The sequence below is a fragment of the Rhyacophila brunnea genome, unplaced genomic scaffold, assembly GCF_057557595.1.
Source record: "Rhyacophila brunnea isolate RB1 unplaced genomic scaffold, BYU_Rbru_1.0 scaffold_4, whole genome shotgun sequence".
Lineage (NCBI taxonomy): Eukaryota > Metazoa > Arthropoda > Insecta > Trichoptera > Rhyacophilidae > Rhyacophila > Rhyacophila brunnea.
The window spans coordinates 49,697,215-49,712,686 of record NW_028233068.1 but is presented as its reverse complement, the minus strand read 5'-3'; positions in this window follow the sequence as shown (position 1 = coordinate 49,712,686).

The following is a 15,472-nucleotide window of genomic DNA, read 5'->3' as shown; positions in this document are numbered from 1 at the left end:
AATTGAAATATGGCGGTTGTTTAAAGCCAGTTGCCACCGATTTGATATTTTGATATAAATGAATGAGATACACGTATCGTATTTGTAACCATTCATTTAAATATCGTATATTGGCAATATCTGCACATGTTCTGCGCGAGGGATGAAACCAAGATGCCATACAATCCCTGTCATGATTTTCGGATATAAGGTCCGACGAAGAAAGATTTCGTAATATATTTTTGGGTTGCCACCGTGTATTTTTTCTCCCTTTTTACTCGATGATTTTCTGGTTACTATTCTCAAAATATGTATTGAAGTGTACTATTAAGTTGTGATTATATTGAGATGTACGTCGCTTACTATCACGTGACGTCACAGTAAACTGTCACTACGGGAAAAAAGTGTGTACTGTCGTTTTAATTGGGGTTAAAAATGTTATCAGACTGATGTTCCCATCCCGTAGAACATTTTGTGCCTTAAAACGAACATTGCCAATTAGCAAATTCTGCCAAAATCCCCAGAACAACAATGAGGTCACCTTACGTTGTACTGTACTGCATCGACACCTGCATAGCCCAATGAACGTTTTTTTATCAATTTCTACATGTCTACACATTTTCGATTCACGTAAAAATCACGTGTTTTTTGTTTTTGGCGGTTGGCACTATGTATTTTCTATAAGAATGTTGTTTATTATCTATGGTTTGTAGGTAATATCGCAAGTAATTTTAACGTACGCACACGTAGAAACTATTAAAATTAATTGAAATTGGCAAGAGTTTCAAAATACTAATACAATATAATAGTTGACACTCTCCATAATTGAATTTACAGAGGTGGTAATCGTTCAAAATATTCTGAAAAATGACGAAACGACAGACTATTTTTTAGTACAATACGCGACGTGCATCTGCATGTATTAATGCAAACGCCGTTTTTAAGTGTGTCAGAAAGGGGTATGTTTCGCTGAGAGCAAATGTTTTTCAAGTGAAAGGAAGGTGATGGTGTACTGTGCTAGTTGCAATGACCAAAAAGATTAGATTTTACTAGAAGCGGCGAAAGCCATGCCGTTTTGAATGAACTTGAATTCTCGAGGAAATAAGTACGCGGTGACAACCCAAAAATCCATTAATAAGATAACAAATAACCATGAATGTGGAAGGATTTATTTTTATAATAATTTATAAATTTTTAACCGTAGTTTATAAAATACAGATTATTTAATTATTTAAAAAATGTTTTGCACTGTGATCCGTTCCTCAGAATGTAAATGATTATTTAATGCCCAGTGGATGGTGAGTAAACTTATTCTGCCAAGGACGTGGGAACAATTCTCACGATTCAATGGATAACACTTGCCATTGCTTTGACTGACTCTATCACTATCTGCGTATTATTACTGACTACCTCATTTGTTCTCTGACGTATTATTATTATCTACTCTTGACAATGTGAAAAAATACGTAATATAGCCACATAACCGATAAACGGATACAAAAATGAGTTACTAAACGGATTCGTGGTAAATTTTTGTTATTCTTCTGTTTTTAAGTGTGACAAGTATACTCACGGAATATTTCGTAGTTATACTTGTTAGTCATTAAATGGATCCATGAGTAGAGTTGGGTTTCGGGAATTTCCCGACGGGAACTCTTGAGAAATTTTCGAGATTTTCCATCCCGAATCTCGAGAATTGAAATTTTTATCATTTTGGGAAATCCCGGATCTCGAGAATTCGGGATTTCTTCATTATCAAATATTAATTGAAAAAACGATTTTCTGTAAATAGTGGAAAACTGGAAAAAGTAGACAGAAAACACAAAACGTTCAAAGACTGATCGGGGCATTAACACAATGAAGCCAACGTCGTCTCAAATTGAGCGCAATTTTTGCAACATCAGGGAATTTTGTGTCTCAAAAGCGTACGCGATTGTCAGACGCAGCGATTTACAGTCTATGTTTTTTGAAAGTAAGTAAGTAATTAATAAGTAATGTTTTGAATTATTTTTGTTTTCCTACATCTATTTTGTTTTGTCTTCTTACGTAAATAATATAAATATCATATTTTTTTCGAATTTGTCTGTTTTTACACTGATTATAGGATTTTAACATGTTTTTTTTCAATTTCCCGAAATCTAGAGAATTCAAAATTTCATAATTTCGGCAAATCCCGAAACTCGAGATTGAGATTTTTTCCGGAAATACCCAACTCTATCCATGAGTATACGCTTTTTTACTGTGTTTTTTTTTCACTTTTTATTACATTGATACGCCTTTTTGTCTGATTACCTCGCATAAAATTACATGAAATTATATTCACTTGTATTATTTAATACCTATATTCAATAATAAGAAAATAATTAGATAATAAATATGTCTTTAGAATAATATATTACATCATTTTCATCCCAGGGCCGGAGTGCAAAGTTATGAAACATATATTCTAATTTTTATAACCTATTCCTCTCTTCTCCAAACTAAACTTTGTCTGTCATACTTATTATTTTTCATTGAAATAATAACACAAATTACAGATGGTATTGCTAAGTTTTTAAAATTGTCTTAAACACTGATTAAACCATTGTTTTGTATACGTACCTACACATTTATACCGTTTAATCCTGATCAAGTTGTAAATGTCTTGAATTATTAATTTATAATATTTCACTATATGTAAGAATAAATAAAATTTTAATAAGAAAGAATAATAAATATTAGATAAAAAAATCTTATGTAAGTATATAAAATATCTAAAATATGCCATTAAATTATACATAAGTATTATTTTAGGTATTAGATAAAAAAATATTTTTTATCTATTATGGTTAGATTCTAATGGATTTAAGTTTTGTACTATTTCATTTGAGTCGTTTTATGCGCGACCCGGATTTCGATTTTCGGCATCTTCAGGCACTATGTGCACTCACCAGAAGGTAAACACACACTGACTCTAACAATTACAATTAATTCTAACTTATATGATAAATTAATACAATAAAGTACGTAAAACTTTATCACCTACCTATTAATTCGTCAAGGATCACAATAATAAAAAAACAAATTACGAATAGTTGAAGTGTTTGTAAAAAAACCTTATCACTAATAATATAATCAATAGGGGTATACATCATCAAAACCCTAATAATTGATCATTAGACATGGTTTAGTCAGATTAAAAAAATCATCTCTAGTTTGTACATATTCTTAGTTAAATGAAAACAGATAATTATGACTGACAAAGTGTGCATTATTATGTCCACAGCCTATCACTACTATTATGGTTTGGTCTAGGCAAGGTTTAATTGAATTTTCAAAAATAACCAATATCGTCTGTAATTTGTGTTATTAGTTCAATGAAAATACATAAGTATGACAGTCAAAGCTTAGTGTCCAGTATTTATGTCGAATATTCACAGCCTACCTCCACCCGTCGCCACTGATATATTGTTTATAATGAATTATATATATTTATAAATATATGTTTTTTTTATGTTACTTTTTTTGTATATAATTTAATTATTCATTATTCTTCCTCATTTTTCTCATGTAATTTTCTTATGTAATTTCTTTATATTTATGTTATTCTTAATATCTATCTTGTTAGGCTTAACTACATTATAATGGTTATATGGAAACATTGCTGGTTGCAATAACTTTTCATTATTATATTTAAAAAATTTGTAATCAATATGTAACTGTTTGTTTCCTTAATAAATAAATAAAAAAATGAAGACGTGAGTCGAATATATTAATAATAATTTCATGGAAAATTGTGATTATAATAAACGTACTCGGACAGAATTCGCAATATATAATATTTTTTTATTTGAATATTGCAACATGTCATGGATAATCTACAATAATGACACCAGTGTGATATTATATTAGAAAAAATGTTGAGATGAACCTTTCGTAAATATAGTAATCATAGCAATGTGTTGTTAGGGACAGTAAAAAAAATATAACAAAATCATAATAATACCACAGTAACGATTCTAAAGTGAAGTTGTTGTCAATGATGAGTATACTAGTAGTCAACCGAAAAAAAGTTAATTTCTTTGTATACAACAGGCGTGTAACCTAATTGACGGTGTCTCCCGTTCCCACGTGTGCGAGTCGGCTGTCCAGCGCACTGCAGTTTCGATTTCATTACCGTCTCATCACTTGGACGGTGTATTACTGTGGGAACAGGCAGTAGGGGTAAACCGAATTAACGCGGTTTTTTTATTTGCTTTTATTTACCCATTGTTAACCTTCACTTGGACTCTCATATAATATAATATTTTATTATATATTCTTCCTACGACTACTACAATAACTCTCGCTATTTTCCATATCGCCAGAGACTTGAAATACGGTAGGTACACAGTATCAAATTATAATTAAAATCTATGTAAATCATGATTTCACTTCTCGACATCATAATCGAACCTATTAATTCAATGATCACAGGTTTATCTTAGATTATTTTTTTTAAATTTAAATGCAGTAAGTTTTTTTTTTGCTTTTAATTTAATTTTTATATAAACTATTTCATACTACTGCAAGAAAAATTGAATTAAAAGGTATTTTATAACCTCTACATTCATATAAATAGTATAATATATCTATATAGTAGGAATTGTCAACTTCAGGGTATATTATTATGATAATGGAATTAAAAATTAATACTCGTAGATTTTTGAACGAGTGAAATAAAATAATCAATTTAACAATTTGTAAATCGTGAAATTATTCAATATATATATGCGAAAATACCTTTAACTCGAAATTTACCAAAACTACTATTGTCCGGTGACTCGACACTGCAGAACTATAAATCATCACAGTGATCTAGTGGAATTGTTTTGTTCTCTTGCCTCTTTCAAATTAAGTCGCTCCAAAATGTCAATTTTTGTGGTTGTATCTTTTTCTTACATTGTCTATCTTCTCTTTATATCGGTATTTTTTTTAATGTTTTTCAGTATATTTTATTTTGCACTCTCATATAAGTACAACCAATGTGTTTCTTTTTTTAAATTACTTTTATTAGCTCTCTCCAATGTATTTTTTAAAACCGTATTTAATTTAATTATGCTGTGTTCACCTGTTATTGGGACCATCACTTAATATTTTATTTTATTTTATTTTGAGTATTGAGTATTACGTTATTTATTCTACTGTGATCCCTGTTGGTAGGCCTAAATAAATAAAAAACAAATAATTACAAGATAAAAAGAACTTTTTATATACAACGTTTTTAAATTTTCTGTTGAATCATATAAACTTGACTTAACTAGCTTAAACGATCAAAAAAATGCATTTGATAGAAATAATACTGAAATGTCAATTTGACACTCATATTGATTTCCATAGTAACGCACGTATATATTAATAATTTAGTTGTAAGGACCCTAGCAACCAATAATCGTGGATTGGATTACGGATTTCTTCCAAAATAACTTTTCATACAAAACAGAATTAACTGAAAATGAATTTAATTCTACTTAAAAATGGCTAAAAGTATTAAAAAACGCATTGGCATCGTGTTCTGATATATTATAAAAGTTTCAAATATCTAACTAGTCAGGAAGATAGTTAAAAATCGATTGCAAGATTTGTACCGGACAAACAACCACCGGACAAATAAGAATACGACCTAATAAAATGTTGTAAAATCGTTTAGAAGAGTAGGTAGGTACTTATTTATAGACCTCCTATTTTTTAACAGTTCTCACATTGGCGCATTTCTCTGTCTCAGGGTTTGACCTCTATATTTATTGGTTTCCAGGGGGGGGGGGAGATCAACTAATTTGGAGGCCCTGAAAAATGGAATTTATCTAGGTAAATATTTGATGAAAGGAATAATAATGTTGATAATGGTGTAACAACCGAAATACGTATCAACTAATGAGCGAATCTGTATATTTTCTTGTAACTTAGATATTAATTTGAAAACACCTGTCATAAGACATAAAAGACTGTGAGAACGAGTTGGTAAGTAAAATGAAATAAGTGAGGGACAAGATAGGACATGGCAGGATTTTTGAGGCAGCAAAAGGAGTTCAGTTTGGACTGGGAACAATGAGCTGTCAGGCGGTAGGTCGTTTCACACTCTTTATATTAGTTTATAATGCATTGTATAGTCCTGATTGCAAAACATGAGTACAGCTTATATTAAATTATTATTAATTATTTAATGATTTTTAAGTTTAGAGATTAATTTGTAATAGGTACTTTACTTTTTTTACAACAAAAATTCACGAGATTTAAGATTGTAATATTCTTTATTGAACCTATTTGGAAACAAACAAAAAAGTGCAAGTATGTTAAGGGTAAAATTTGGAGACATGTGGACGCCAACTATAGTGGAGAATTCAACTTTGAAATTGCGCAGATTTTGATTTCTTATACTGTGCACGAATTATGTAGGGTAAATTTAATTTTTGTTACCGTCATTATTTCCGACTGCTCTTACATGAAACCTTTTTGTTTTTTCTTGTTTGGTGTCGCTCCAACTACGTTATACATATTCAAACTTCGCGCTTATGTGGTGTAGTTATAGGTACCTACCTATAATCGGTACCTTGATTCAAACTCCAAATGCCACAAAAGTAAAAATTAAAGAAAAATAAAACTTCAAAAAAAAACTAATCAAATAATATAATGGTATTATATTTTATATATTTAGTTTCTCATGCAACTCAACTGTTAATGGATATTGTAAAAAATATGAAAAAATATTCACAAAATATCGTTGCATATACACGACACATCCTTTACTTGCATAGAAAATCTCAATATTAAAGTTAGCACGTTAGTGGAATAAGCCAAAGAAATTTGCAATATGCATCTATATTATAATGTAGGAAGAAATAATAAACTATTCTTTAATTACATTCAATATAACATATGAATTATACCTATATCTGCTAATATTTTTAAACGAACATGTGTGGATACGTTAGAGATGAACCAGCAATGTGTACCCGAATTGCACTGTATGTAGAGTTTTTTTCACTATTCATTTGGTTAGAAAATTATATTTTTAATGAGCAAACCGAACGTCTTCGAGTCGTTTGCGAGGACTCTTCATTTTTTACAATATACTGCATCCATTAGTTAAGTAAGTCATTCCAACATATAGATATTAATTTAACCATTATTGAGTTTGTATTTGGTAGGTGCATTATATAAAAATAATTATATTATATATAAGCTTACTACATAGTTGTCAACATTGTTATACTTGGTTAAAATCGATCGCATTTGGTAAATAGCTCTCACGATTTGGATACTGATACCATTCAAGTCAAGTGGGGAATGAATCGTCTCTCGGTTCATTCGACAGGTGTATATAACGGTTGGTCACAAAACAATTATCCGATCGGCATTACCTGCCACTTATACTTACTAATCCACCTGGCGCGCACATATTTTTATATGGGGGCGGTCCAATTGTTTTAATGACAAAAATTCTCTATTAATTAACCATCTTGGAATTGATAATAATTATTAGAGCTGAATGTATTAGCTATCAGATATTGATGAATATTTAGATATAACGGTGGAAAGTTTATTTAAAAGTGTTCTTTTTATTATGGGTTTTTGGGAGTTCCCTCAGATTACTCGTGTCCTATGTGGAGTAATCAATTTACTAAAAAAACAATTTTATTTCATCACTTCAATAATAAAACTAATGTGTAACTTAATTTATAATATTTTTGAGAAAATGTATTACTGCATCTTGAATAATATATAATATTTCTTCTTCTGTACATAATATAACCACCAAATATCAATACAAAATAAACATTATTTATATGAAATAAAATATATCTGCCACAGGTATTTATATCTTATACTAGGTAGTATATATCTACAATAATATTATTATATTAATATCGTTTGTTTCCGCATATAATTAAAATTAAAAAAATAACATAATATTAATTATTGACTTTATAATAACACTGTGCCACAATTGCAATGACGGACATGAAAATAGTGTAATTTAATCAACTTCCGTTCTATCTTTCTCTTTCGCTCGTATAATCATTCTCGTTTGGCCATCTCCTTTTGTTCTGTACGTTTAGTCGTTTGAAGCTATAAAATAATAATTTATCAAACATTACATTTATAAAAAAAATGTTGTTTTTATAAAAATTTGAATAAAATTCAAACGGTTTTTAACATGAGAATGTTAAGTAGATATGCATGTTATTGATCGATTTATGTTGATCGACTATGAATGAGTATGACATAATTATTCTTGTCATGTTATGAGGAAGTTTATAGAAGTGCTGGAGAAATGAACTTCGAAGTCACTATTGAATGAAACTGCAACTATTAAATCAACTTAAAATAGTCGTAGAGTGAAGGTAAAATAGTCACAAAGATTTCCAACTTCCTACAGAATGGGAAACAATTAAAAAGAATAATATTAATTATTATACTATTTAAATCCACTCCCCGGTAGAATAATGGTAAGAAAATATTCATGATCACATAGATATTTAACAAAATTTTATTTTATTAAAATAATAAAGCTTACATAATATTGAAAGTTAAATTGAAAAAAAGTTAATAAAACTTATGATTTTATTTCATTTAAGTCTTTTTGTATTGGAGATTCAGTTGTAAAAAAATCATACTCGTACTCTGAGATGTATTTTGTAATTTGCCAAGACCACACTGAGACATAAAACGATTTGTATTAGTGCTACAATTTTTTTATACAATGAAGTATCAATATTTAGATGGCCAATCACGTAAAATCTCAAATAATAGTAAGTAAGCAAAGCAACATATTGACAACAGGCCTTCATTCTCATGTTATTTACAAATAGTTGTCATACTAAAATCGTTCGGAAATCGTAATCAAATACAATAATACAAATAGTTCCGTTCATGATAATGTTAAAATTAGTTAGATAGTCCGTATTGTTCAAGTTCAGTTATATAAATTATGTAAGTAGCTATTAAAGGTTGTTTTAATATAATACAATTATAATTTAACTGAACATTTGAAATAATTGATTATTACAATGCATGTTTTTTTCCCCTAGATGATGAAGAATGAAATGAAGACACCAATAATTGATAAAGTCCTTGCAATATATCTACCAATAAAATAATATATTGAAACGGGAATTCAAGGCAGGAATACACTAGGTATAACATAATAAAATAATATATTTATATATATTAATATTAAAAAAAATTCATTTAAGTATAATATTATAATATTACCTACAGCTATTATTCACGTGAAATTATGTTTTATTTTCCATTAGCTACCAATTTGAGGCTCCAAAGGGCAAAAAGACACTATCATAAAATTAGTATAAAACAGATTGTGTGTATTTGAAGGTTAACAAAAGCGAAATTAGCATTTAATTGGTAGTGACTTACCCATTGATAGGCAAATTTGAAACGAAAACATTCGTTTGTCTGATTTTATGTGTCTACCTTTGTTTTTTTTAATGTTTTCAAGTTTACAAAAATGCGTCATTTTAACCTTTACAAAGGTGAATCACACATTTAATTTTCTATAGATTTTTAACTTGTCATAATATTTTGATATGGGTTTCGTGTTTTCAGACAAAAAAGTGTCATCTAATTTAACCATGCAGTGTTAAATTTGACATACAACGATAGGTATTTTTCATTAAAAGTTATAACGAACAATTGACCGCGCATATAATTTAACTATCACGCAGATTTATTAGCATATATGCAACTATTAGATACTTAGTCACCGCGAGATTGAACAAAGTCGATAATCACTATGACGTTACCAAAATATGACAAGTTTTTTTATAACAAATAATGATTCATATCATGGATTGGAGTGTCTTTTCTAGAATTTTAGAAACCTAATCTAAGTTTACAGTCAATTGAGTGAGTTTTGTTAGTGGAGTTTTTTTTTATCCATTCCTGACTAATGCAGTAACCGGAATGTAAATTAAGAAACGGTTTTATTAAAATTTTGCGTAAACCTTCAATATGAATCACAAAAAACTTTAAAATAAATTCCCAATAAATTTCAATTTCCCAAAATAATTATATGGCAATAACTGGGTAAAAATCACAGTGGAATCGGCAAAAAATCCATGCAAAATCATCCTGTTTGGCACGGTATATAACTGGAACTGAACCGAAAAATCACACATGTTGCAGGACTCCACGATTTCATCCGTGGTCTGAATTGCATAGTTCCATTCGCAAAGTGGAAACTCTTTCAAGTTCCATATTATATATAATATTTTTTTAATTGGATCCACAGATTTTTTTTTGCAATAAATAAATTTTAACCACTTGCTCAACCTATTAGATACATGCTCAGGGTCCAAACATACATTGAAAAAACAACACGTGAGTTTACCAAACCCGGGATTCAAACTCGAGATCTATGACTTTATAAGTCGACACGTTACCGCTTGGCCATCGTAGGCGCAAGCCCTACATGGTTTGCATATTTTAGTTTACTCTAAAGTTCACTTTATTGTGTTACTTGTAAATACTCATCGATTGTGATATCTAGTTTAATCCTTCAGTTAAGGTATTTCAGGTAACATAATTACAACTTTTAACAAAATATTATGATAATTGTAAATGTTAATAATGTTTTTTTTTCAAAATTGTTTTATTATTGTGCTAACGAATATTATATTGTATAAGTATATTGAATGTGGTTAACATTTTATTAACTTTGGAATACGATTAGGTATATCATGAAAATTTGCGTTCATATTTTTTACCAATTCTGCCAACGTGTTCATTTGCAATGCTGAGATGTTATACTATTATGTAAGGGTGTTTAATGTGTAAGTCAGTGCTATGCTATAATACAAGGCTATGGCAGCAGGAAAAAAAGGTGTGTTCGATCCAGCAATGGATATCCACGTGTTCACAATGGAGATAAAGTACTAACGATAATTAAATGGCATTATTAATTACATATTTATGAGTCTTACATGTATATCCATGGCCTACATAACACATAATAAAATAATACCTTATCAACTGAAACCAAAACACAAATTTTCAAAGTCACTTTGACTTCCACGCGATAAAATCAACCATAGCTATATTTATTTTCGTTTAATTACTCTTCCTGTGAACTCAGTTTTTTGGCTACAAGTAGATACAGGGTGTTTAAGAAATAAGTGCCAACCCAAACATATTGAAATATTAAATTATACGGTGTAAAGAATTTAATAGTTTGTTTAACCTAGACACACCGTAGAATCATACCTAGGTAGGTACATATTAAAAAAATGTACGGAATAAACTTTGAATTCACATAAATATATCTAATTCTAAGCATTGAGCTATACTAGTTAAGCTATCGATATAATTACTAATCACGCTAAAATTTCTTAAATTATATGCATTTAGGTGTTATTTCAAATTTTGTTAATGTTGTTTGATAATACATACCAACTTATTTTTACTATTTAAGGGGTTGTATAATAGTAAGATAACCATTTTTAGTATGGTTGAATTATTTATAACCACAGAAAAAATATTATTACCTATGTACATTTGAGCATTGTTAATTATTATTTATATGTAGTTGTATTACGATGATAATTCGGTGTATTTGGCTATTTATGCCTTAATAAACTGTGATATATCTTGTTGAATTATGATAAATGAATGTTTTGCTTTCGGTACAAGTCGACCATGTTTTGTATTTAAAATGGTCTGCGTAATAGGTAATAGTAATTAATAAAAAAATACCATCCATTCATAACAAATCTATGTTTAATGGATAATCTTGATATTATCTGCAGATTTAATATTTTTTAGAAATTCCTGTGTTAATTTTATACCTGAAGGCATGCTTGCAATTCGTGACATATTATGAGGATTGTAATAACGTAAAGTTTGTGACGAATAAATAGTACAAATTATAAGTTTGATTATTGATTTTAATGCTTTTTTAAATTCACCATCAGAATATTATTCGTATACCATTTTCGTATATTGTCACCATATAAATAACTAGGGGTTTAATAATTCTGATGTAACTATTAAGTGTGGATTCATTTGCGTGTGTTGTCAACTTAATATTATATATTTTTACTGACTTTACAATACTATATGGATTTTATCCGCCTCTAATAGAAGACACAGCTTTGTATGCAAGAAATAGATGTTAGACATTACTCGCTTAACTTATAGACTTATGAGTTCTGGATTCAAATACATATTGAAAATAATATGTGAATTTGTTAAACATGGAGTTTGAATACGCAACCTATGTTTCAACAGCGGACTACCATAGCGAGCACTTATCTCTGACATACAATTTTGGACACCATGTATTTTTCTGTGAATTAATCATACAGAAAAGAATATAAACATACACCCAACAAAAAATGAAACAAAGGTATAATAAATTAATAAAAAAATAATAATTAAAAAAATCTAAAGTATACTCTTATTCTCTAATGTGTGTTAAAGTATGACTTACAAAATGAGTAAGCGCAGTCTAATCGGTTCGGGTAAGTGTATAAAATGAAGCATGCGATGCGAGTGTGAACGTAGTTGACCTTTAAGTGGCAGTTGGTTCCCATTGTTGATGTATCAAGACTCATTTTCATGATTTTCCCATGATTAAAAGTAAGGCGAGTTCTGATTTTTTATTGTTTTCTTTTTCACTCATGAAGGGAAGTGAATGGGGAATGTCAGGCAATTGACCGCAAGGGGTAAAAATGAAAATATATTATCGATGTTTATCTAATTTTTTCTTCGACTAAATTAGTAAGTACTAAGTCACTGGCATATTTGCTGTATCATTTATAATACCTAATATTTTTGAGGTAGATTTTAAACATTTTCCTTTTAAGTAAAATGAAGAATAACCATTTGAAAATATATTTACTAAATTACTAAATAATAATTATTAAATATATTACAAAATAATATAATAAAATTATCTCTCAAACGAAAACTAGTTTGGAGTAAGTATCTACTGATGGGCCCACTGTGGCCACGCGGCTTAAGCGTTAGACTATAACGCCGTGGGTCTCAGGTTCGAATCCTGGGCCTGGCAAGACACATATTGTTTTTCAATTAGTGTGTGAGTCAGAGTATGGACCTAATAGGTTGAGCAAGTGGCTGATATCCATTTCTCGCAAAAACTGTTAAACAAAAATCTGTTAATATAAACCTCTACTCAGTGGAAGCCCATATGATCCTATTAGGATCGAACATGGTCAGAAAAAAAAATCTAGTGATATTTAAGTTTTTAATGATTTATTTTTAAGTTGAGATTAAAATAAAACTTTTTTAGAATTCATCTAACATACGTTTACATCTATATTTTGTAATATATGTATCACAGTTTTTTTTTATATTTATATCTAAGTATTTATGGATGTCTGAATTTGCGAGAATTGACATATTATGCTGTTGGTTGCATCTTTTAAATCACTGGTTTAATAAAATTATACTTTTCTAGTTAACACAAAATATGTTGCTTACTATAATAATATACAAGTCTAGAAATTACATTCGTATAAGATCTATAACTGAATACGTGTATTAAATAAGGCTCTAAGTACCAAAAAGTAGTATTGCCTGTATTTACAAAATACCGAGTCATTGCAGTAAAATTTCATGAAGCAGACCTTTTGAAAAATGTAGTTTTACAGTGTGAAGCAATCACGGCAACTTCTATAATTTTAGGTATTAAGAACTCGCAAGTGTCAACACACCATGGTCAGCTATTTTATATTGAACGCCGTTGACCACTGCAGTGCTACTTACACCATTATAAATAAAACACGCCAACGGACTTACAACGTCGACAGGTTTAATTATTTTGCTGTATTTTTTTGACTTGCTTGAGGCACTTAAACTATAGTTGAAGTTATTAGCGTTGGTATGTAGAACATTTTTCCATAAAAATGTCAGTTTTTATTTTTTTGGTACTTAGCGCCTTAATTAATACACGTATTCCTGTGCATCGGTTTACTTACCTATCTTTTAATCTTTTTTAATTTTGATTAAATCTTACTTGCCCCGGTGACAAAAGTATGCCCAACATACCCCATTAATAACATACGTAATGGTAAACATTATCAACAATGCAGTTTCATTTCAGTCTCCCACCGATTCATCACGAATGAATACGAACGAGACCGAGTGGGAAGACGAACCCAAAATACAGTGGATCGAAAGGGTTCTCACGGCCACTGTGCCACTAGAATTGAATAGCTAATAGGATTGCATGGCTGGTTATTTACCCGGTTAATGTTGTTGCTATTGTTATTGTTATTACTGCACTGAGATGTAATAATATGTAATGTCTAGGTCAGTGTGAGCTTAACAGCAGCAGCGCGTTTATTTGACGCAAATAATGCAATCAACTCGTCAGAAGATTTAAGAGGGGGCCCCGAAACGGTTCAAATCGGTCATATGATTAATAAAGATAAATATTTAAGAGATTCAAATTAATTCAATTTATTCATTTTTACATATTGTGGACATTACAAATTATAAGTTTAAGACGTTCACAACATGACATAAAAAAAGAGATAGATAGTATGTTATTAAACAGTAGAAATATGTACATACAAAAATATTAAATATATAGGTACATGGAAATACACTGGATGAGTTAAGCAGACTCTATTTTAAAAATTTATAAAATAACGTCCACCTATACTCATCCTCACGTAGGTGGAATATATCAACACCCGAAGCAATTTCGTTGAACATAGTTATCGCCCTCCCAATTGGCATTACCAGTGGCAGGTTGGTTCTGCACCTTGGGAGAATAAACAACTGATGTTCTCTATTTCTAAGATAGTTATCAGGGACAGACAGGTCAACACTGTACGTATTTTCATTGTATGTAGTAAAAAATATTAACCAAAGCACAACAAAATCCATGAAAATAACATTCAAACAAATGAATACGTGTATTAATTAAGGCGCTAAGTACCAAAATAATAAAAACTGACATTTTTATAGAAAAATGTTCTACATACCAATGCCAATAATTTCAACTGTAGTCTAAGTGCCTCAAGCAAGTCAAAAAAATACAGCAAAATAATTAAACCTGTCGACGTTGTAAGTCCGTTGGCGTGTTTTATTTATAATGGTGTAAGTAGCACTGCAGTGGTCAACGGCATTCAATATAAAATAGCTGATGATGGTGTGTTAACTCTTGCGAGTTCTTAATATCTAAAATTATAGAAGCTGCCGTGATTGCCTAACACTGTAAAACTACATTTTTCAAAAGGTCTGCTTCATGAAATTTTACTGCAATGACTCAGTATTTTGTAACTACAGGCAATACTTCTTTTTGGTACTTAGAGCCTTATTTAATACACGTATTCAAATATGTAAGTAGGTACCTACTTGGACAAAAAAAAAACACTAATATAAATATTATGTGTCATCAGTGTCATCCTCAATAATAGAATATTATTAGTTTAATGGTGTGATTTATGATTTTTTTAAAAAAACGTGGGGAGGGGTCAAATTCAGT